Raw genomic sequence first — 21,531 nt, forward strand, 5'->3', positions numbered from 1 at the left:
AGAGAAATATTAATTAGGTATAATATTTAGATTGCAAGTGATAAAATATAACTAATTCAAATTCAGGAGGAACAGAGCCCTATTACGCTTTTAAGAATTGTATGAAATATCCTAACAATATTCAGAGTATTCAATCTATGCTTTTCAAATACAGCTTCAAACCAGCAAATATAAGAACAAATTTATAAACTCTGAAAGAGGGATGGGAATGGGGGAAAAATGGTAAATCAAATTTTTCATCCAATTATCAAGGTAACATATGTTTGCAAACATAAGGAATCCGATTTTTCTGCTGTTACAATAAACTAATTTCTGCGTTAATGTCAGCTATATACATCAATGTTTTCTTAGCAGAGCACACCATAGTCAAATAGGTTCATTCAAACATGTTAGTAAAACAGGACCAAACTTCCTTAAATCATTCCATAATTATGGAAGACAGGTATCGGAAAGGATCTCTCTCTCTTTCTCTCTCCCCATATACAAATGTGTGTGTGTGTGTGTGTGTGTGTGTGTATAAAATATTGTTTGGGTTTCTTTCAAGTTTATGAAATAAAGTATGACGTTACAGCAAACCATGTAAGTGGGGGAAGGCAATGGGAAATCACAGCAAGAGGCAAGCAGACACACACACACACACTCACAAAACTGACCAAAGGTTTCAGACGGGATGGTCGGTAGTTGTGGTTTTTAAAACCACGCGCTGTCCTTGAAACGGAGGCCGCACACAGTTCCATTAGATACAGATCCAGTGCTCTTGATCTATTATTTACAAAGAAAAACCCTTCACTGCTTAAGTGCCCCCTCTACTCAGCCTTCCATTTCAACAGCTTCAAACAACTTAGTGGGAGAAAAACACAGGACACAACTTGTGTTCATCACAACGTTCCACGCAAGTCAGAATTCCACTTCGATGGAAAAAATATATATATCAGAATACCCTGAACACAGGATGTCAGCTAAACGACAAACAAATGAGAGGTTTGCTCCAAAATACAGATTGTCGTTTTCTAACAACTGACGTGAGGTTTTATAATCCTTCTGTAAGAGGAATTTCTCTTGGGAAAAGAATGGGAAAAAATTCAGGAAAACCATTTTTACCTCAAGGATGTGAAAAGAATGTTTTCAGAACATATATTTGGTATAAAATTCTTTAATTATCAAGTCTGCTCTTTGAGTCAAACTGCATTCGATCTAATTAGTAAGCTTAGATCTCACCTTCATGCTGAACTTTAAACTCTCTGAAGCCAATTAAAAACTATTTAAATGAATATTAAAAGGATTCCTGTGATCATTTCTGACATGAGAGAAAACATGCTTTTCAGCAAAAAATAGGTTTACACAGCATGCCTGCATTTCACAAAATATTTGAATTGAGTTTTGCATTTAATCTGTCTATTACCCTTCTTCGATTCTGCCATCCAATGCTCTTCCTTGGCTGTTTTATCATCCTTGTTCAGGCATATCTGCCGCCAATACAGTTTCAACTGCAATTAGAACTGTTTTATTATTCAGTGCTCTTCAATTTTCAATAACTTATTAAGATTTACGGGATGGTACCCATTTCCCACTTTCATTTTCGATACACTATTGACTTGAGCACGTATGAGGATGCACCAATAAAAGTTGGAATTAGAAAAAAAAAATCTTAGCCATTTCCAATTTGATGAGGCAAAGCATACTCAGACCACAGCAAACATCAAGTTAAATACACACTCTTTCTCTCTACATCTAGGCCTTGAAATAGCTTTTTGAGAATTAATAAATTATTCTGTTTGCTTATGAAATTAAATGCTCCCATGCAAAGCCGTTACAATTAACACCACTAAATGTGTTAGGTTACACTGAAGAAATCCTCACAGTGTAATTATATCAATGAGTCATTTAACTCACATATATTAATTCAATTTATCTTCATTTTGAACTGTGGGGACTGATGGATTGTCATCATTAGAAATGACAAAGCTCCACGCTGGAGGGAAACACAGACCTGCTAAGGCTGTGACTTCTCGCAAGACCACACATCATTCCTCCACTAAGGGCGCCCACAAGTCATCAAGGGATGTATTCTCTGTTAAGGACCAAAAAGTCAGGATGCAAAAGAATATCAACTGGACTCTCTGGGACCTACACACCAGTGTCAATAAAGCAAATTCCTGTACAGAGATCACAATGGTAGTATGTTCTTAGCACAAGGACCATTACATATTCGGTATTAAAGAAAAACTCTCCAAATACTCCTTGGGAAAATACTACACTACAAATGCCATTTTTCCCAACCATGAACCTATTGATAAGCATTTCTGATTTCAAACAAAAAAACACAGCGGTGCCAGAGAAAACATATTAACCAAGAGAGCTCAGCTGGGGATACTGTCAATAAAGAAGACGTTACCAGGCAAAGCAATTCCAGGATTGCTCATCAAGATTTCCTTCTGAAAACTCACAGGATTAGAGGGGTCATTATTAAGATTTTAAGAACTATTGAGACCATATTCGACCAAGCTAAACCTACCCTGATGGCCATCCTAGGTTTTGAGAAACAGAATCATTGTGGGAAATTCGAGGCTAAGTGACTGACTTTGCATTTGATTCTTAAAAGGCTGATTTTTTAAGATCTAACATCTTGAAAACACCTGACTCAATTATTTAGTTTCCCTTCCCTCTTAAAAAGACATCCTTGAGTTCAAAGATGCCCATAATGGCATCATTTATCTCCAGTTTCTCTAATCTGGACAATGGGGAAACAAAGGAAATTAATTTTAATTTCTTTGAATGCTGGTGCAAAAAGGGAGACTGCAAAGCTCTCTGGGACTAGGAGAAATGAGTGCAAAGATGAACAGGAATGGAAGGCCACAATTTCTCAAGGGGGCACCCTTCCTTTCTCAAGGTCTTTGAGCACTTCTCAACCTGGCCACTGCACCCAGCCCAGTCAGCTCTCCGTGGAAGGGAGGATGCCCTATTCCCTCTGATTCACGTCCTCATAGCCACTGATCAAGTGCTGGGGGAAAATATTAAATAAGCACATCAAGCTGCGTTGAGAAGCTAGAAGCTGTTGATCTGGTCAAATTAAAATATTTCAAAATTACACACTTAGGGGGATCTTTGCATTCATTTGCTGGATCAGCACTCACTGCTATGTATCTCCTCCACTGACCTGCAGGGAGGGATGGAAGGACCCCACAAGGTGTCAGGGTTTCACTGGCTTGACAAGGCAGACCTGCATGGCCAGTGCCAGGGTGACTCTTTGGTTACAGAACTAAAAGACTCCTGTCACCCATGAGGCCCCTAATTAGACACTGCTGCAGCAATATGACAAAAATAAGGGAATTTGGTGAGAATAAAGGGAATCTGCTTTACAGAGAACTGTGTCTCTGCTAGAACCAAGAGTTGAAATTAACAATGAATTGGGAGTTTGGGATTAGCAAAGGCAAACTATTATATATGGGATAGATAAACAACAAGATCCTACTGTATAGCACAGGGAACTATATTCAGTATCCTGTGACAAACCATAATGGAAAAGAATATGAAAAAGAATATATATATTCTCATATATATATATAAAAATGAGTCACTTCACTGTACAGAAGAAATTAACACAACATTGTAAATCAACTACACTTCAATAAAAAAATTTTTAAAGATGCAGGTAATAATAAAAATAAATTAAAAAAAACAAATGAATTAGAAGGGAAGTCATTTTTTAAACAGCAGTGACACATAGAAACTCACCAGAAAGGCATAATAAAGGAAAAGCCTCCCCCACCCTCTTTAAAAGGACGAGGATCTGAATATATGGGCACTGGCTAAACTCACCTCCTTTGACTACCGCATATGCTTAAAATACATGATTGCTCACCTCTGGATAAAGACAACCTGCCACCAAAACATTAGAGAGAAGATGACAGTCCAGGACAGAATGATCCCGTTCGGAAATTCCTTGGTTTTCATTAACAAATAAATGATGTTTTTGTAGAGTTTGAACCTTTGCTTTTCACAGCAAATTTAGCAACACTGCCAGGAAAAGTCACCCATATCCAGTAAGTGGATTTCAACTCTACTAAATAAGCACGGGGACTTGCCATCCCCTTTACCACACGTGTGTTCTTTGAGAAATTAGGTTCACACACGCTCAAGCCCCAAGCTGCTGCCGCAGGAAATTACAGGGCTAAGGGGAGGGGATTTTAGGAAGACAGGTCTTTCTCAGCCTTCTGAGCCACTTGCTGAATGGTGATGATTTCACCCCTGGCCAGTACTGGTGCTGGATGCCAAAGGAGAGAGGGGGGTGTGTGTGCGTGTGCGTGTGCGTGTGAGAGAGAACATGCCTGGCCCTTACACTGACAAGACAGCTTTACAGACAACACAGCCTCTACCTCTTTGCTAAGCTCCTTACAAACACACCCAGAGGCTAACATACAATGGGCACATCCAGCAAATAATAAAGTAAAATTAAATTATGTCATGCCTCCACCATAGCAATGCCCATTGGCTGTCTGGGGACCACCGGTGCCAATGTACCCGCCACAGTGTGGAGTTGGAGCTCAAGTGAGCTCCTTCAAATTAGGCACAGATGGAAAGCATGTTGCTTTCCATGTTGCAGCCACCCGCCTAAAGCAGACTGTGAAACTGGTTTTGGATGCAACCAAGCATCTTAGTATAGTCTGGACTGCGGTGTTTTTTCAAAACCATCTTGTTTTTGTCTAGCACCTCTTCAAGGAAGTTTGGGAGGGTGTATTTCTCATAATCAAATAAAGTCTTAGATGACAACAGCCCCATTTTATAGACAGAAAAACAAACAAGCTCAGAGGACTTGGAAGAATGCATTTGAGATTAGCTGGTTAGTAACGTTAGCAAATGAAAAGGAGGAGGAGGAGAAATCACTGAAGCCAAGGTAGGAATCTTCCCTACATTCTACCCTTAAAGATGCACTCGCTGATTCGATCAATACTGATTCAGTGTTTCTTTCATGCCTGGCACTGTTCTAGGCACTAGGGATAAATCAGTGAACCTGAGGGAAATAGTCCTTGCCCTTAGGGAACTTACAATCTAGAGAGGGCGGTAATAATTTACGAGTGTCAAAGCACTACCAGATGCACTCCTGGAGTACCTTCATGGAATAATCTAGTCAAAGCCAAACAGAAACCAGTTCTCTGACTATCCGGCCCAATGTTCAACTCCAATTATTCTGTTCCTGAAATATGTAATTGAAAAGCTTGCTTCATATGCTTAGAGAAGAAGCACAAGTTTTTAATCACCCTTTTCCTGTTGTTTTTAAAGAATCCCAAATGCTAAATTATGCTGTCAAATCACCTACAGATGAATAGCTATTTGCACTGGAGGTCAGAGAACATCACAGACTTGGGGAATACGGAGTAACATTCAGATGCCGGGTTTTTCACACCATCCTAAACACAGAGCTGTTGACTATTTTGTTTGATCCATATATAGGTTGGCCAAATTAGTCTATGCTTGGGACAGAAACATCACTGGCGCTCAGGGAGGGATCATGAATACCAGTTAATACTAATTTAATTTCTTCTCTTTGACCCAATACATAACGTGGGCTTTCTGGTACTTCTGTACTTAATTCTGGGGCTATATAAACTACAACTCCTTAAACTACTAGCATGAACTCAACATTTTTAGCTACTTTTCCAACTATAAATTAGATAAAATATATAGGTGTAGAGGTCAAGAGCAGCAAGTAGAATTTACTTCATTCTTCACTGTAATTCTGGGGCAGCCAACCTTATAAGAAGAGTTTCCTTTACCAAAAAAGTGGGTATATCACATGGTGATGGCTGTGTCCTAAGTATAAATATACAGAACAAATTAAGCACTGGGTAGATGCTTAAGAAATGTTTGTTGCAGGTATTTATATATAAAAACATTACTGCTGGAATACATTTTAGAAAAAAATTTAAAGAAAAACTCCAATAGACAATCTCAAAATATTTCAAAGCACATAATGGGATCAGAAATTCTTTAAATACAGCTCCTAAAGTGGATTTTTTTAAACCATTGTTCAGATTGTGATGGTCTGATGAAAAGGTATCACAACCTAGTGTAATGAATTAAAGTTCATTATTATCTACAAAGATACTATTTTCCTAAAAAATGCATACTTTACTCAGACATCATAGAGATCTATAAGAATTGATTTCCCCTAACAGAAGAGTTTCTTAAATGCAGGGAAAGAAGCCCACAATTACTTATGTTTGCTTTAAAATGAGAATAAGACTAGTGTTTTTTTTCTTAACATTTTCTAAACATGTCTCTTTAGTGGCTTCAACAAGTGTATTTTCAAAGTGTAAGCACAGCAAAGCTAATCTCTGTGTGAAATTTGTTACAGTCTTCAAGCCAGAGTCATGTTTTAAAAGAACTGTAAAATATTATATACTCTGATGCAAACCACTGTTTAATTAGAATATAAAAATTATCAAAGAGGTAAAAAAAAACCCCAGCAAAATGAACTGTATGCATGTTATGTCTCCAAAAACAGACAATGGATGCCATTGTATCATAACCTCTAGGTTACTAAGGCTGCATGAGGTCTTACTTTATATGATGGAACACTGAATGGCCCCTGTGCAAGGATGCCTAAAAGTTGTTCTTTGCCCTTTCATAAACACCTCATTTAAATCCCACACCATTCCTGGATGTTGATACCACTGTCCCTATATTTTTAGATGGCAAAACTGAGGCTCCCAGGGAATAAGATAACTTCCCCAGGATAACACAGCAAGTGGCAGAGTCTGAATTTGAACCCAAGTCTTCTAACGCTTCCCAGTCCTATGGCTAAAATCCCCTTCCAGTCAATACTACATGGCAGAAGTTCTAGATAGAAGATGCCAGCACAGCAATTCGAAAGCTGGACGTATACTCCTGCCTATGATCAACACATCGGTTTAGATGGCCTGCGAGTGTGAGTGCATGCGCGGGCAGACACGGTGTCAGTAGGGATTGTAGCAATTCCCTTTACTAACCAAGGGGACAGTTGGCAGGTACGTTGGCACAAATAGTACAGATAAACCCTCCACAGCCTATCTGCCTTCTGATTTCTAAATAAACACAGGCTGAATGCTATAATTAAGATCAGAAGTGCCTCTGAAAGACCAGATGGTGAAAGGGAAGTTACACAAAAAAGTCGCTGGCAGGGAATTGGGTGTTATCCCTAAGGTGGAGTGAGTGATTTTTAACAAATGTTTTTAACTCCGCTGCCTGGAAGAGAAAAGCAACCACCCTGCAGAAATGACGGGTGGGCCCAAGGCGGGCAGCATCCTGCAGGTGCAGAGGAAGGAAAGGCCCACGACTCAGATGCACACAGCGGGCACCAGGTCTATACTGCAGGGGGCTCCGAGGAGCTTCCTATCTGGGCTGACCTTGCCCACCACTCAGGTCGGGGGTTCCTCGAGGATAATGCAAACCTAGAAAAGCAGTCAGTGCAGTTGCTACACTGATGCCTGGAGGTCCCCAGAGTCTTCCTCCTTTTCTTATGACTCAGAAAACAATGGCATCTCTATGCCCTCAATGGCTTCAGTGTGAGCCCCTCCCCGCCACAATGGCCCCATTCAATCCCCCACCAAGAGCGACTGCCCCAAGTTTAACGGCCTGTGTTAGGAGAGCACTGGACACAAAGGGAGGTGTTTCCAGGTTCAGTGAACACTTTACTTCCATTCATCAGAGAAGGAACAAAAGCAACACCCCCCCAACAGCCGCCCCCGGTCATTTACCTCGGGCACGGCAGAAGCTGGGCTCTGCCAACCCCACCAACATGCAACCTTTTCCTGGTGGAGGCAGGGACCACATTGTGTTTCAGGATCACTGTGCAAACAGGGTTCCAGATTATTTCTACCTTCCACGAAAGACATTTACATAAAAATGGGATTCTTTTGTCCCCTAAGAAGGACCAAGAGGAAACTAGGGGGTGTGGGTGGGGACCATGAGGGCAAAGGGAGAAAAAGGCTCCCAAATAAAGACCAAGAAGGTCAGAAGACAGACGTTAACTTATACTTCAGAATCTTTATTAGGAAACTAGCCCACCTCTTTCTTTGCTTTCAATTTTTTATTAGGGTTGACTGCTATTTTTATTAAGGAACCTAGCACTTACTTTGTATAAATGCTTAAATTACTGAGTACCAGCGCTAGCAACACTTGACCAATACGGGCTAGGTGTTTACGAAACATCATTTCACATAACCCAAGTGTTATTTCCCCGATTGCAAGTGATATATTCACCTTGGTGTCTTGACCACAGATTTCTACAGCAATATTGGGTATCAGTCAACAGCCCCTGATTTTACTAGTTGGTCGTAGGCTCAACTTTTTTCTTCCTTTTTCATGGGGTTGGCGGGGGAGGGGTTTGCAGAGTTTACACAAAGTGCTAACATTCAAAATAGCACAAGTCATACCTCCCTCGCTCCTCAGAGAGACACCCACCCACTCCTTTCCCCAGCCAAGTTGGATTAGTCATACTAAACATAGCCCATTCCCAATCAACCCTTCAAGCTTTGGCAGGCCTAGCCCAGCTGACATTCCGGCCCAGTTTAACATTACATAATGAGAGCTTCACTCCCATCACGGGCTGCAAGTCAAAACAAACCTGCTGAACTTGACCCAGAGCACCAGCTTGATTCTCAGTTACAGGACGTGGGGACTGCAAGGGACAGAACAGAGCTCTTGGCAAACATTTAAAAATCACCGATGAACTCTTGAATCCATTCTTTTTGTGGTCAACTCCGTCAGGGTTGCTTTGACTTCAAGTATCGGTGATCCCTAACCTAGATACTTTCCAAGATTTATCACAGAGTGTTGGTGTCAAGCTTGCTTTCAAAGGATCATTTTCACACATTTCTATGTTTGAGCTGTAAACACGAGCCCAGAAAGCAACCCTGTAAAAGGATTCCCAAATACCAGTCCTCTGGGAAAGAAGGTGGTGGGGTTATATAAGAGGATACAATTCCCTGCCAGAGACTAGTTCATTCAAAATGCATGTATGAACGGTAAGATCTGATTTTCTATGTATTGCTAAAGCACACTCGTTGCTGGAAAAGTTTCTAAGACTCTCTGTGTGTGAATTCCAGCTCACTTCTTCTTAGTTAACCCCTAGCAGATGATCGTATCAGCCCATCCTCACCACCATCATGAGCCTCCTGATCATCACACATCATCACATCAGCACCCAGGGCACCGCAGGTAAACACGACCTCTCAAGTGGAAAATAAGCGAATTCATACTAAAGACACTGAACTTCACACACTGATCCAGAAAGAGCTGAAAATGAATGGCACTTAACATGAACAAAAATCAAACTCCACCTTGAATCAGAGATGGCAGAATGGAAAGAGAAAAGCCGAGAGGTCTGGAGTCTGGTCTTGACTCTACCGCTATCTGGCTCCACGGCTGCATGGCCTTACACTCATCTCCTCTCTCCAGGCCTTGGTTTCCCCAGGTTTACGGAGAGGACTGGATGACATGGGTAGGTCTGAGTTACCACTCAGCTCTCACAATTCTAAGATTTTGTTAACTGCCTCTACCCATCTACCCACCCCAACCAGAGTGAACAAATTTGCTTGCATTAATACTTTGAGGTCACGCAGGTCTGTTTCTCTGACCTGAGTTATTTGATTTGTCTTGCACCAGAAGCCCAGGCCCATGTGCACAATGACCTTACCAACAGCCTACTACCTGTTAGGCAACATTCAAGTTGAACTTACCTGCAAGACAATCCCAATCCATCTCCCTAGGAAACTTTTTTTCATTTTTAAAATCCTAGAGACCACATATTTTCTTAATGTATCAGGATCCTAATTAAAAACATTGCTTACCAGAGCACTGAGGGCTGCTTCCCCCATTCTAAACAACTCCAGCTTATGGTGCTTTTACAATTATTTTTCTCTCCCCTTCTTCTAAACTGTTAAGAGGTTGGAATTGCCAGAGACTGCTCTGCCTGGATCTTTGGGACTGAAACACAGACAAAGACTTAATGTTGAACAAGGAAGAATGCAAATATGGTGAGAAATTCCTCAACATGGGGAAAATGGATTTGGGGAAGAGGAGGGAGAGTGGGACCAAAAGGATGCTGCTGGCCAGGCAGAAGTGAGACGTAAAGAAGCAGAGAAGTGGGTGCCGCCAGACGGTGGCATCTAGGCTGTGGTCAGAAGCCCCCAAACTTTGAAAGTGGACTTGTGCACAAAACACACCCTCTTCAACATGCCCTTCCACGGCGGCCTCACTACCAAGACCATTCCCACGAAGATGGAGGGATCCCGTCATGGAGGGCATTCTAAGTTCCCCAGGACCTCAGAAGGCAACTTCCTCTGATGATGTCTCAGAAAGGAGCAGACCTCAGGGTGGGCAGGGACTCTGTGGGAGACCAAAAGGGAGCAGAACGTCCTAGGGACTCAAGTCATAACGTCCAGCTAGAAGGGAGACTCCCTGAAGGCAAGGACTCAGTCGGTCTTGCTCACACCCTCACCCCCAGCACAGAACAGCACCCAGTAGCACTGTACTTAATGAGCTCAAGCTGTCCCAAGTGCTGCTGGTGTTTCTGTCCAGTCACCCTGGAAGTCAACAAGACCTATTCTGCAAGCTTTCTCGTAACTTGTGTCCAGAAGCATTACAGGAAGACACCATGCCTGTCCCCAAAAGTCAAGTTAATCGCCTTTGTGACAGCTATCAGTCACAAGTCTGATGTCTGAAAGACTCACCTGCATCCCTGCTTCACTCTATAACTTCCAGACTCCCTTTAATCCGAAGCTGAGCTTGTAAGTCAGGCTCATAAGATGATGCTGTCTTGTCTACCTTAGAACTTGGCCTGGGAACCAAGCCCCCAGACAGCCAGTAGAGTAAAATAATCCTTCCTGGAGTGTCACCCAATGTTACAAAAGATATGGACAGATCTTCTGGCTTTATAAACAACCAGGAGTAGAGCTCAATAATGCTGAGAAATTCAAGATCAAGTTGAACAGGTAGCTTACCAGGTATTCTTTACGCCACCTACAAGTCCATTAGGACACTGTATCTTTCGTCCTAAAATTGTAGAGTACGGTACACAATACTGTGGTGCCACCAAAACAATTACTCTGAATGCATTGCCCTGAAAGGGATAAAGAAGAGGCTAGGAGACTGTAGCATCAAGGGGCAGCATTTTACTTCTAAGACTTTTCCCCCAGTGCTTCTCTACGCCCCTCCCTGGTGTCCAGATGACATCCATTAAGTTCAGGCACTGCTCCACAAGGGATCTTGGCCTCTGGCTATGAGAAGAGTAGCATCAAAAAATTGCTTGCCAATAACCCATTAATTTAAACAAGTCAGGATGGCAAGAGGAGGCTGCCTGGGAATGATCATAGAAGAGAAGTCAAAAGCAATGTGGGTTAAAATGGGACACACAGCCCTCCGGCGGGATGTTCCTTCTCTTACAAAGGCAAATCCTTAAAGCTCCCACGAGGATTAGGAAATCATCTCTTCACCCATGTGACCAGTTACAGTTTCAGAATGACAAGGAAGGTTTCGGTGGGGGTGTGAGGGGCGAAGGATTTCCAAATGGATAGCACATCTGACTTGGCCAAAGGCACCAACTCAGACCCTGGCCCATCCTCATTCTCAGGAGAGGGTGAGAGTGAGGGGAACAACATATGCGCCAGAGCACCAATATCACTCGTACAAAAATGGGGGCACGGCGTGAATCATTAGAGCACAGTCCTAAGAAACCAAGAGTCCCAGCGACACTGATTGAGTCCTCCTAACATGGAAAGAGGCCTGGTTTATTCCTGCCTCAGCGATACAATCCATACAATGGAAACTGAAGGCTGTACTAAGGCTTCCTCGTCCTCCTCCTCCAGCCCACCATCCTGGGTTGTGGAACGCAGCAGAAAGGACCACACGCCGTGTAAATATATGCTTCATACTCAGTCCTCACCCCACCTGCACAAAAGACATACCATTAATAAGTATAAAAAATGTAGGTTTCCTCCCAGAGTCTTCTTGTACGTAATCCACCCCCTCATCCCTGGCAACCACCGCTAATGTCATTTGATTCTGAATTCAAACAAAGGGGGAGGTGAGAAGCAAGAAATCCCCAGCTTTTACACATCTGAAGCTCACCCTCTAAAATGAACTTTCCTCTTGAAAACCCCTTTTTAATCATTCTACCAAATGGACTCGTTTTTTTTTTCCCTTTAATTTGCGGGATCCAAGCAATTTTTACTGTGGGTGGTAACGACAGTCTAACTGTTTCTAATTATTTAAAAAACAAAACCACACACACAAAACAAAACAAATAAAAAATCTATGCTGCCAACTGCCGAGAGACTCAGAAGCCACAACTTCCGGTAGTAAAGATTTTTGTTCCCAACTATCATAAACCAGCGGATCTGGAGAGCATCTGGGTATCTGCTCAGTGTTTCTCATCCATGATCGCGGCGAGCTGGTACCATTCACGTGTTAAGGAACAGAGGCTGGCAGTACAATGGTGAGGTGAGTACCCTAGCTCTGCAAACATATGAAGATCCAGCCCTACCGGTTACTCTCAGTGGAACCCAGGACAATTTTTTTTTTAATTTTGTGCCACAGTTTCCTTCTTGTTAAAAATGGGTAAGACGGCTCTTACCTATTGGGAGGACGAAATGAGTTAACATACGAAAACCACTTAAACTAGAGCTGGTTCATAAAAAAGCACTCAATAAATGTTACTACTAGCTTATTTATATATAAAACTGCAAAAATAGTTTTTCCTCCTATGGAGTAGCTGTTAAGAGTGAAACAAGAATATTTATGAAAAAGTGAACTCAATGCCTGAATGACAGCAAATTTTTAATAAATGGTGGTTAATATTAATATTAAGCCACACCCCCACCAAAGGGTTCATCCTTCTTTCCTCTCAAACCAAAGAGACGAGTTTAAAAATACCCACTGAGAATTAATAAATAAGAGCTAATGTTGACAGATATACGTGTACACCACACCTTAACTCATTGATAACTCCCAATAAATGAAGGGAGGTATGAAAATTTCCCTGCTTTATAGATGGAGAAACTAAGGTCTAGAAAGGTTTCAGTACACAATGCACATGGTCACTCAGCCAGCCAGTAGCCAAGCCAGGGTTTGAATTCATGCTCTTAATCATTCCATTAAACAGACTCTGCAAGAACCAAAACCAAGTGCCAAAACGCATTCTCTATTCTTCTGAGGCAAGATAGCTCATGCCAAAGAGGCCTGCAAGAATTATGACTTTCTCATTACATCTGAAGAGGGAAAGACAAATAGATCCTTTGTATGGAGAGGAAATCCACTACAAAGTCCCAGAAGGAAGAGCTCAGCATGATAGGAGGAGGAAGGTATTTCTTTGGGCTACCTTGGACCTCTGTGTCGACAAAACGGCCCTGTTCTACTCCACGCGAAAAAGAATCCTGCACAATCCTCTACCCTCCAGCCTCCGCTTCCTCCCCCACTTGTTAACCATGCCCAAAGGGTGGCAGTAAGTTTGACTGCAGACAGTAATTTTTGTTAATGGAATTCTAAGCCCATCAGTTTTCAGCTAGGAGGATGAGAGACTCTTTCGCTGTGTTTTTCTAAAGCAAATATTTAGTGCTTTCATCTTTTAGTGCCCTAACATGCAATCTGTCACCCAAATAAGAAAACAGGAGAAAAAAAAAAAAAAACCCTTCTCATGTGGGTGTTTGTAGAAATTATATCATGTTTCCGACGTCGATCAGACAAATGGCAAGCACTTCTGGAAGGGGACACGTCACTCTGCATGCCCTTCTCGAGGCATCTTCCAGAGTTAAGGCACCCAGGCCCCATGGTTTACACTTGCTCCACTCGTGAAAATCATGCCAGCCCTGGCTTTCCACAGCACCCCTATCATGTCAATCATGATGCAGAAAAGCAGCTTGCTTCTGAGCTGTTCTGTCCCTCTTGTTTTGCCTAGGCACCCATGCTTATGTTACTTTGTTTAGTGTGTGATTTTTTAAAAATGAGAACCATTTTTCCTCCACCTGGAGGACATTCTTCTACAGAAACCTGTTGCCAGACTACAGTAGTTTCTTATCAGCAAAACTCACTCCTCTCAGCTAAACCATGGATGCTCCGACTCTACCACATTCCGAGAGATTCCTTCAGCCTGGCAAGAGAGAAAGGCAGGGAGAGGGGATACAGGCAGGAAAGTTGGGGTGACTTTTGTAGAAGGCAGTTCTAATTCTTTTTCCTGATCCTAAAGCGAGTTTCGATTCCAGAAAGCCAGAAGGAGAGCTACGACTGTGTTTCTTGATGTTACCTCCCCTTTCCACCCCTATAATTTCTGCTTTCTGCTCTGGGTCACTGTTCCCACTTCTCAATTGGCTGCAATGGCAAGTCTCCAAGTAATTACAAAGGCAGGAATCAGATTACACCAGATTCTACATGTGTGCGGTTGTTGCCACCTTCCCCGGCAAAATCCACAGCAGAGGCATCATCAACTGTTCAGTCAAGTGTGACGTTCTGAGCTGGGGACATCTGAGGTCACCTCTCCTCGTTTCCCAAGAGGAGGACAAGCACACACACACAGGATCACACCACACAAATGTCTCTGCAGTTCACTTTTCCCTAAGAAAGCATAAGCCCTGACCGCAGCAGGTGAGACACAGCTCTGGCCTTCCCATGATCCTACCAGCTTGTTCCAGAACCTGGGTAGGGATGCACAGATAATCATGGAAGCACCTCAATTCCTGGCTTCACCTAAGTAATGGGACAAGTGAGGACAGCTGGGGAGAACCACGTTGGGTCAACAAATCTGCAGATGATGCAGCATCTTCATTTTACACATTATGCCCAAACCTTGATCATCTGTCCTGACATCTGGGAAAGAATAACACAGATAATTCAAAGCAGAATACTCCAGAAGTCGTTTCCCTTCACAATGCTGCCTAGATGGTTAGCAAGAACATTTCCCTCGCTAATTAGATTTTTCTTTGGCCACTGTCAGAATTAGCCTGAGTTCTCCTAAATCCACAAAGTGGCCCAAAGCATCCTAGGTGTGCGGGCAAGAACAGCCAGTACAAAAAACAGACAATCCAAACAACACTTGTCAGTAACTAACAGGCTGACAAGCAAGGCACTCTGGTTACATCTCTTTTGCTGGAGAAGGCGTGGAAAAAGAGCAGAGCAGAGACTTATAATCAACAATGAAAAACTAGCCTCTGAATGAAAGAGATGAGTCAGCTCAATGCTATCTTTCAAAGGGTAAAAGTGATAAAAATAAAAAAATAAAACCTACATCTCTTGTAACCATAAAAGGGTAGCACGAGAGTGTGTGTAAATTGATAAAGCTGTTCTGATTGTGGTGGTGATAATACGAACGGATGCTAAAATTCACAGAACTGTAGACCGAAAGAAAAAGCCAATATTGTATATTTTAAAATATAAATTTTTAGAATCCCACATCTCCAAAGAAACCTGCTCCTCAGACCTAAAATCTGGGACACAGAAGTATATTCAGTTAAGTGCAAATTCAAAAAATAGACAGCTGCAGGTGACCCCACCAAGCCAAGCCTGCAGGGAGGAAAGCCCCCCAGGAACCTGATTTGAGTCCACTCTGCTGTCCCCAGCAGGACAGGGCCAAGGACAAACAAATGTCCGAGTCCCTTTAGAAGCGCACATAGCCCTACATCCTGAGAGCAGTGAGCCCGTGCCCAGGCACTGCTGTTCCTGCCCCGCCAGGCACAGAAATGCCCCACCTTCCCTTCAGGAACTGCCCGAATTTCTGAAGCCAGTAAAAGTACCATCAGCAAGCTTCCCCTGCCTCTCGCCTCCACCCATCTTTCTCCTGGGTTCTTATAAAAGAGGCAGGAGGAGAGAAACTTGTCCAAGAGGCAGAGTTGTGAACTGGATCTCTGTCTGGATGATGACACATTTCTTCTACTCTCTGGCGGAGGGGCTTCTCCTTTCCCCAGGAGGAGAGGGTCTCTCCCCTGCCACACTGGCTGCTGGAGAAACACCAGGCATGCCAGAAACCCAGCGGGCAGGAGCCAGGCTGAGCGCGCAGTGATTGAACTCTTCCATGCTCCCTCTGACCCCGGCCCCGTACATCATGTCCAGCCCAACACCATCTCCTGCCAGCTCTGTTTTTCAAAGCAGCAAGAGACCCCCGCCGGGGCCTGGGGCTGCGACACAGGGGCTCCAGCGAAGCTGGGCAGACCAAGTGACAGGTGGGGCTGGGAAAGAAGGCGAGCGGGGCAGCGCGTCCCTCGGCCACCCCCTGCCTCCCCACCTCCCTCGACTCTCACTTCTTCTTTCTCTGGCGTCTTTAGTTCCTTCCTTGTCCCCGCCCTCCCTTGTCAGAAGGAACTGGCTTTTCCAAAACAGAAACTTTCACTCTGAGCACAAACAGGCCTGTTATTTAGACCTTCTCAGAGAGGAACACAGCCGAGCTGTGAGCACGCTCTGGGTGGCGAGGCCCCGGAGACAGACGTGCACACGGAGGAGCGCACACACACACACCGGGAGGTCGTTCACAAAGGGTTTAAAACTCCCCGGCTGTACAAAGGCCACCTCCTTCCTCACCTTCAGCTCAAGCAGAGGAGGCCACCACTGATTGGGAAAGGACAGTCCAAGGAAAACTTGAACCTGGCCTCATCAGGGAAGATGCGTCCACTTCTCCCACGTAGCTCCCCAAACCACACCAAAAACATGTTTTGTTAACTACTACATTTCTTTAATGCAAACAGGCGTGAAATGAACTTTCAGAGATGTGATGGAAAAAGCTGGAAAAGTGTGGAATAAAGGAGAAAAGATGAGGTAGCTCCTAGAATCATCTCTTGCTAAACTAGCAGCAACTAGTGCAATACCTCTGAATAAGGTACAGAGAGAGGACTGGCCTGACAGAGAAGCATAAAAACTAAGATCCTCCACTTGGCTTACCTGACAATTGCCCTTAATAAAAATGAGTAAATTAAGTTCCAGAGTCTGGGCTGAAATGTGGTTCGTCTCTGTTCCCAAATTCCAAACATCTACCTCACTGACATCATTAAAAGGACTGATCATAGGAAGGTGCTCTGAGAAACAAAGGTATCACAACATGGAGAGACAGACAGACAGACTTGATAGATAATGTCAAAACCGTGAGTAAAAAGCATCTACTCCCTCTCTTCAACTACTGACCATGTACTATGATTTGAGGGGCCCTATAAGGTATAAAAAGTCTTAAGGTTAATTTAAACTCTCCCTTGACACAGTGTAGCCCATTAAAAACTGATCTGTCACCTCACAGAATTACAAAAGGGGATGATCCAAAACAATAAACTGTGTGGATGATAAGATGTCATGCATGGAAGGCCCAGAGTCTTCTCTATTAATGACCTTTGTCATATGAGATGCAAAGAAAACATGTGACTCACAAAGAATGGGGAAAAGAGAGGCAGCCACAGAGATAAGAGCCGTGATCCAGTCTGTGGTGTCCGAGCGGATGTCAGGTGACCCCAGAGCCTGGATGCAGGGTCGGAGACCACTCCCACCATCCAAGGGATGGGGTCCTTAGAGGACGTCCACGCACCCTGCCTGGGCTTCCTACTCTGTATACCAACCTCCCGGGGCGGAGAAAAGTGTAAGAAGTGAAAAGAACAGTGTTCACAGCCTTTAGTCCAAGGAATGGTCAACTTGGGACATAGGGCCCAGAATGATCCTCTCCCTCTCTGGGCCTGTGTCCCTGGTGGGAAGCCCTGTGCAAGTTGTGGCCAAGCTGTGTCCCTCCCATAGGGGGCTCTGATGAGCAGCGGGGGAAACAACACCATTTCACCTGGGGGTGTGGCTTCTCTGAGGTGCCAGAAATTGCAAGTTAGGCACTGCAGTGCCCATCTATACTACTGGGGCCGTAATTCAGCAGAGGAAATTCACGTGCTCATTGAACCTAGAAGAATTCAACAAAGAAGCTTTGAAAACAGAAAAAGGAGAAGCTTTGCAAAATAATATGAGTGGTCCCACCAGCCATCCCACCCTGAGAAGGAATTTAGGGAGGGGGTGAATTTGCTGGATCACTTGCTCACAATGATCCAGGGCTGTGCGTGCTAAGCCAGGGGTCATATATATCATGGGGACATTATGGAATGTCCAAAGTCATCCTGTCTTCGTTATTCTCAACTCACACTCTCTCCCACATGAGATGCAACCAGACTGTAATAGTGGAACTTTAGAAACAGTGTGTTTGCACTGGGGCAATGACTAAGCATATTGAGAGGTACCCAATTCTGGAATGGACACCACTAGAAGTTTTACCAAGAGTCTTCACAGGATACACAGGAAAGGGCTTCTATTACAAGAGATGCGAGACAGACAGAAAATAATTACATATATGATATGAGCCCACCTATGATTTTTTTTAAAACACATCCTTTAAAAGACTGGAAGGAAGTATGTCAAAATATTAACTCTGCCTTTGAGAAATATTTTTACTGTTTTCTTATCCTGCTTCTCTATGTAATCAGGAGAGGGAGGATGGATTAAACATTTTAGCTTAATAGAATGCTTGGTAATCCAAAGTTATAATGCAGAGATTTATAAAGCAAATACTTCCCCCTTCTAATGTACTTTGTTGTGTAAATCCAGATTTTCCATACATAACATATTGAAAAACATAGTACTAAGGAAATGAAGCAATATCTATATTTGTTTCAATGACTAATAAGCAAAAATAAAACTTTGGCCATGATGCCATGCTTTTTAGAAATCAGACACATAATAAGCCACAGATTTATAGGATGTGGTCTAATAAACCTAAGAAAAGTTTCATTTCCTCTCACCAAAATGGTTAACTCCCTGTCTATGTGACTGGCTTTGCAAAGTTAGCAGAAGCCTTTTTTTTTCCTTAAATGCATAACTTGAGAAGTTAATAAGCAAGTGCCAGCAATAATGTGCCCCCTCCTGAATTCACACACACAACACACACACACACACACACACTCACTCACATACTCCTAAAGAAAAAACAAAAGTAGGCTCAAAACTAGCAAAAAGGTAGGTCAACCAAAATATCAGAAGGGACAGAGGGTATCGTCTTCCTAACCCCCAGCCACTGACCAGGAGGAGTTCAGAGAAGCCCTTCAAGACGAAGGAATAAGAGAAGGATTTGAACAAAGAACTTTTTAAAAGCTTGTTTGCAAGCATTTCATTTCCGTAAAAATGGTATTGACTAAGCAATTACAGGAAAAAAACACTTTCTTTCTTATCTGAATGCATTTATGCCATGGGTCACGCCCTATTATTGTCACTATTAAACATGGTAATAGCCTCAAAGTAATGACTTTGTGTGGTGAGCTTTAAAATGGCCATGAATAGCTAACTAGAAAGAAGTGACTCATGCCTGCCCAGGTGGACATTGACTTTCTTAGTCATAGTTAATCAACTGGTCTACCAACCTTAATTCCCTAGAGGAGACAGCCTTGATTCTAAAGGGTTAGAATCAAGCCGAATCACAGGGAAGAGAGAGCAGGGACAATGAAGGTTAAGTATGGATGGGGTAGAAAGTGTTCTAGATGTGGTACCTGAAAAGCAAAAACTGGACTCTGGATGTCCTGAACCAGAAGTTTCCTCCCAGCTCCTGAGATGGCTGGGTGTTGAACAGGACCTAACCCAATCTCCTTTAGCAGGTGGAAGATGGTTGGTGGAGAAGGCTCCAAACCATGGGCTATTGCCAGGGTCTTTCATTAACAGCAGTTTTAGAGCTCCACCCCCTTTGTGATCTTAAGCAAGTTACCTAACCTCTCTGTGGCTCATTTGCAAAATGGCAATAATCACAGCACCTTCCTCTTAGGGGTGTTGTCAGGTTTTGAAGAGTTCATATACACAAATCGCTTACAGAAGTGCCTGGACCGTAGGAAGCACTGTATTAAAAGTCTCTTTGATCAGTATTTCAAGGGATCCTGGTAGGTGCCCAGTGAAGCAGGCTGGGCAGGGATTCCCCTACCATCCCCTTTTAATAGACACAGGGATGTATCACAGAGGGATGAAGCACCTTGCCGGCAGAGGTGAGAGAACGCTGGACTCAAACCTAGTTCTGACTCCGGTCATGTGAGGTTTCCACTATGCTACCCAGAACCATCTCGAACACACCCAAGCTGTGCGTGGAAAGCATGCAGCACGACTGAGATACCCCCCCAGCAGAGGCCAGCCCATCACACGGACACACTATCAGTGTGAGATGCCTCCAGAATCCTGCTGGGTGTCTGCGCCAGACCGAGCACGCCAGCTCCTCTGGCCAAGCAAGCCCCCGCTTTATATCCTCAACTCCACTGATGCTCACATGTCAGCCCCCTACACTGATGGGGAGACTGAAGCACAGAGCACTTGGGTAACTTGCCCGAGGTCACACGGCCCGAGTGGTGGTGTCTCTGTGTCTGGTCTATTCACAGCTTAGGGACTTAGACCCAATCCTGGAAGCTGGGTGTATTGGCACTTCCCCAAGAGATGCTTCCCTGTCCTGAGGGCAAAGCTTGAGAAACAAGCGTAGTCACTGGCGCCGGGGATCTAATCAGCGCCTGTGGATCTTGAGTTATAAGGAAGAAACCCCGTCTTTCTGTTTCATTTTCCTCAACTCAGAATGGGTGCCTGGTTCTCCTTTATCTACCTCATAGCTCTGACCAAAGATTAATGAGTTACCATTTGCCAGGCCCTGGTGGAGGAATAACTATGATCGGTATGGCCTTATCATCCAGAGTCAGAATGAACAGAGACTCTTATTAAAAGCCAGACCAAGGAGTGGCTGCTGAGAAAAAGCTTCCTTCGGGTCAAGGCTGCTGCGCAGAAGTGCAACAGCTCTGTCCAACCCAGGCCAGTTAAAGACACGGCCGTACACATGCACGGGACACATGTAATCTGGGCACAGGCCTCATCAGAAGAGGGGAAGGAGCGTGCGGGGTCAAAAGACCCTAGAAACATCCTCAGTTCCAGTCACGTCTGGCCAGAGGGGAATAATTAGACAGGAAGATTTCCACAAGACACCCACGCGTGAAGTTACTAACCAGAATTAAGACACGTTATGGTGTATAAGAGCAACCGAGTGAAAAGAAAAATACAAAACTCTGTAAGGTACCATTCCAATTTTACAAAACATTTTTAAACTTTAGACACATGAATGACAAGAAATCCAAATATTAAGAGATTATAACTAGGTAAAAAAGAACGTGGGTGTTTATATTTTCTTCTACCTGTTTCTCTTTGTGTCTCTAGTTCTCTTATAGGGCTATTTACTACTTTTTAAATTAGAACACGCTTTTAAAGATGATTTCACCCGCCTCTTCTCTCTCCAAAGGCAAGACGCACGTACACGTTACCTGTGATTCTAGGCCTCTGCTGTTTTCTGTCCCTGCAGCCCTAACACGCAGCACAGCAGCCAGCGCATAGTAGGTATACAATGAATATTTTTCAAAGACAGAGGCTTTACTAATTGCCTCTTAAATATTCACTTTTCTTTTTAAAAAAACTTAAAAGCTAGCATTAGTACTAAATCATTCACTGTTTAAGTCTAAAGAGTTACCTTACAATTTTTTATCTGCATTGACT

The 21,531-nt window shown here is 43.4% G+C and overlaps 1 protein-coding gene across 31 annotated transcripts in view; it reads right to left on the reverse strand.

Annotated features, from left to right (window-relative positions):
• Window positions 1-21,531, reverse strand: part of TCF7L2 (transcription factor 7 like 2) — a 194,873-nt gene that overhangs the window by 50,729 nt on the left and 122,613 nt on the right. The window lies entirely within an intron of this gene.

Source organism: Eubalaena glacialis, chromosome 1, assembly GCF_028564815.1.
Source record: "Eubalaena glacialis isolate mEubGla1 chromosome 1, mEubGla1.1.hap2.+ XY, whole genome shotgun sequence".
Lineage (NCBI taxonomy): Eukaryota > Metazoa > Chordata > Mammalia > Artiodactyla > Balaenidae > Eubalaena > Eubalaena glacialis.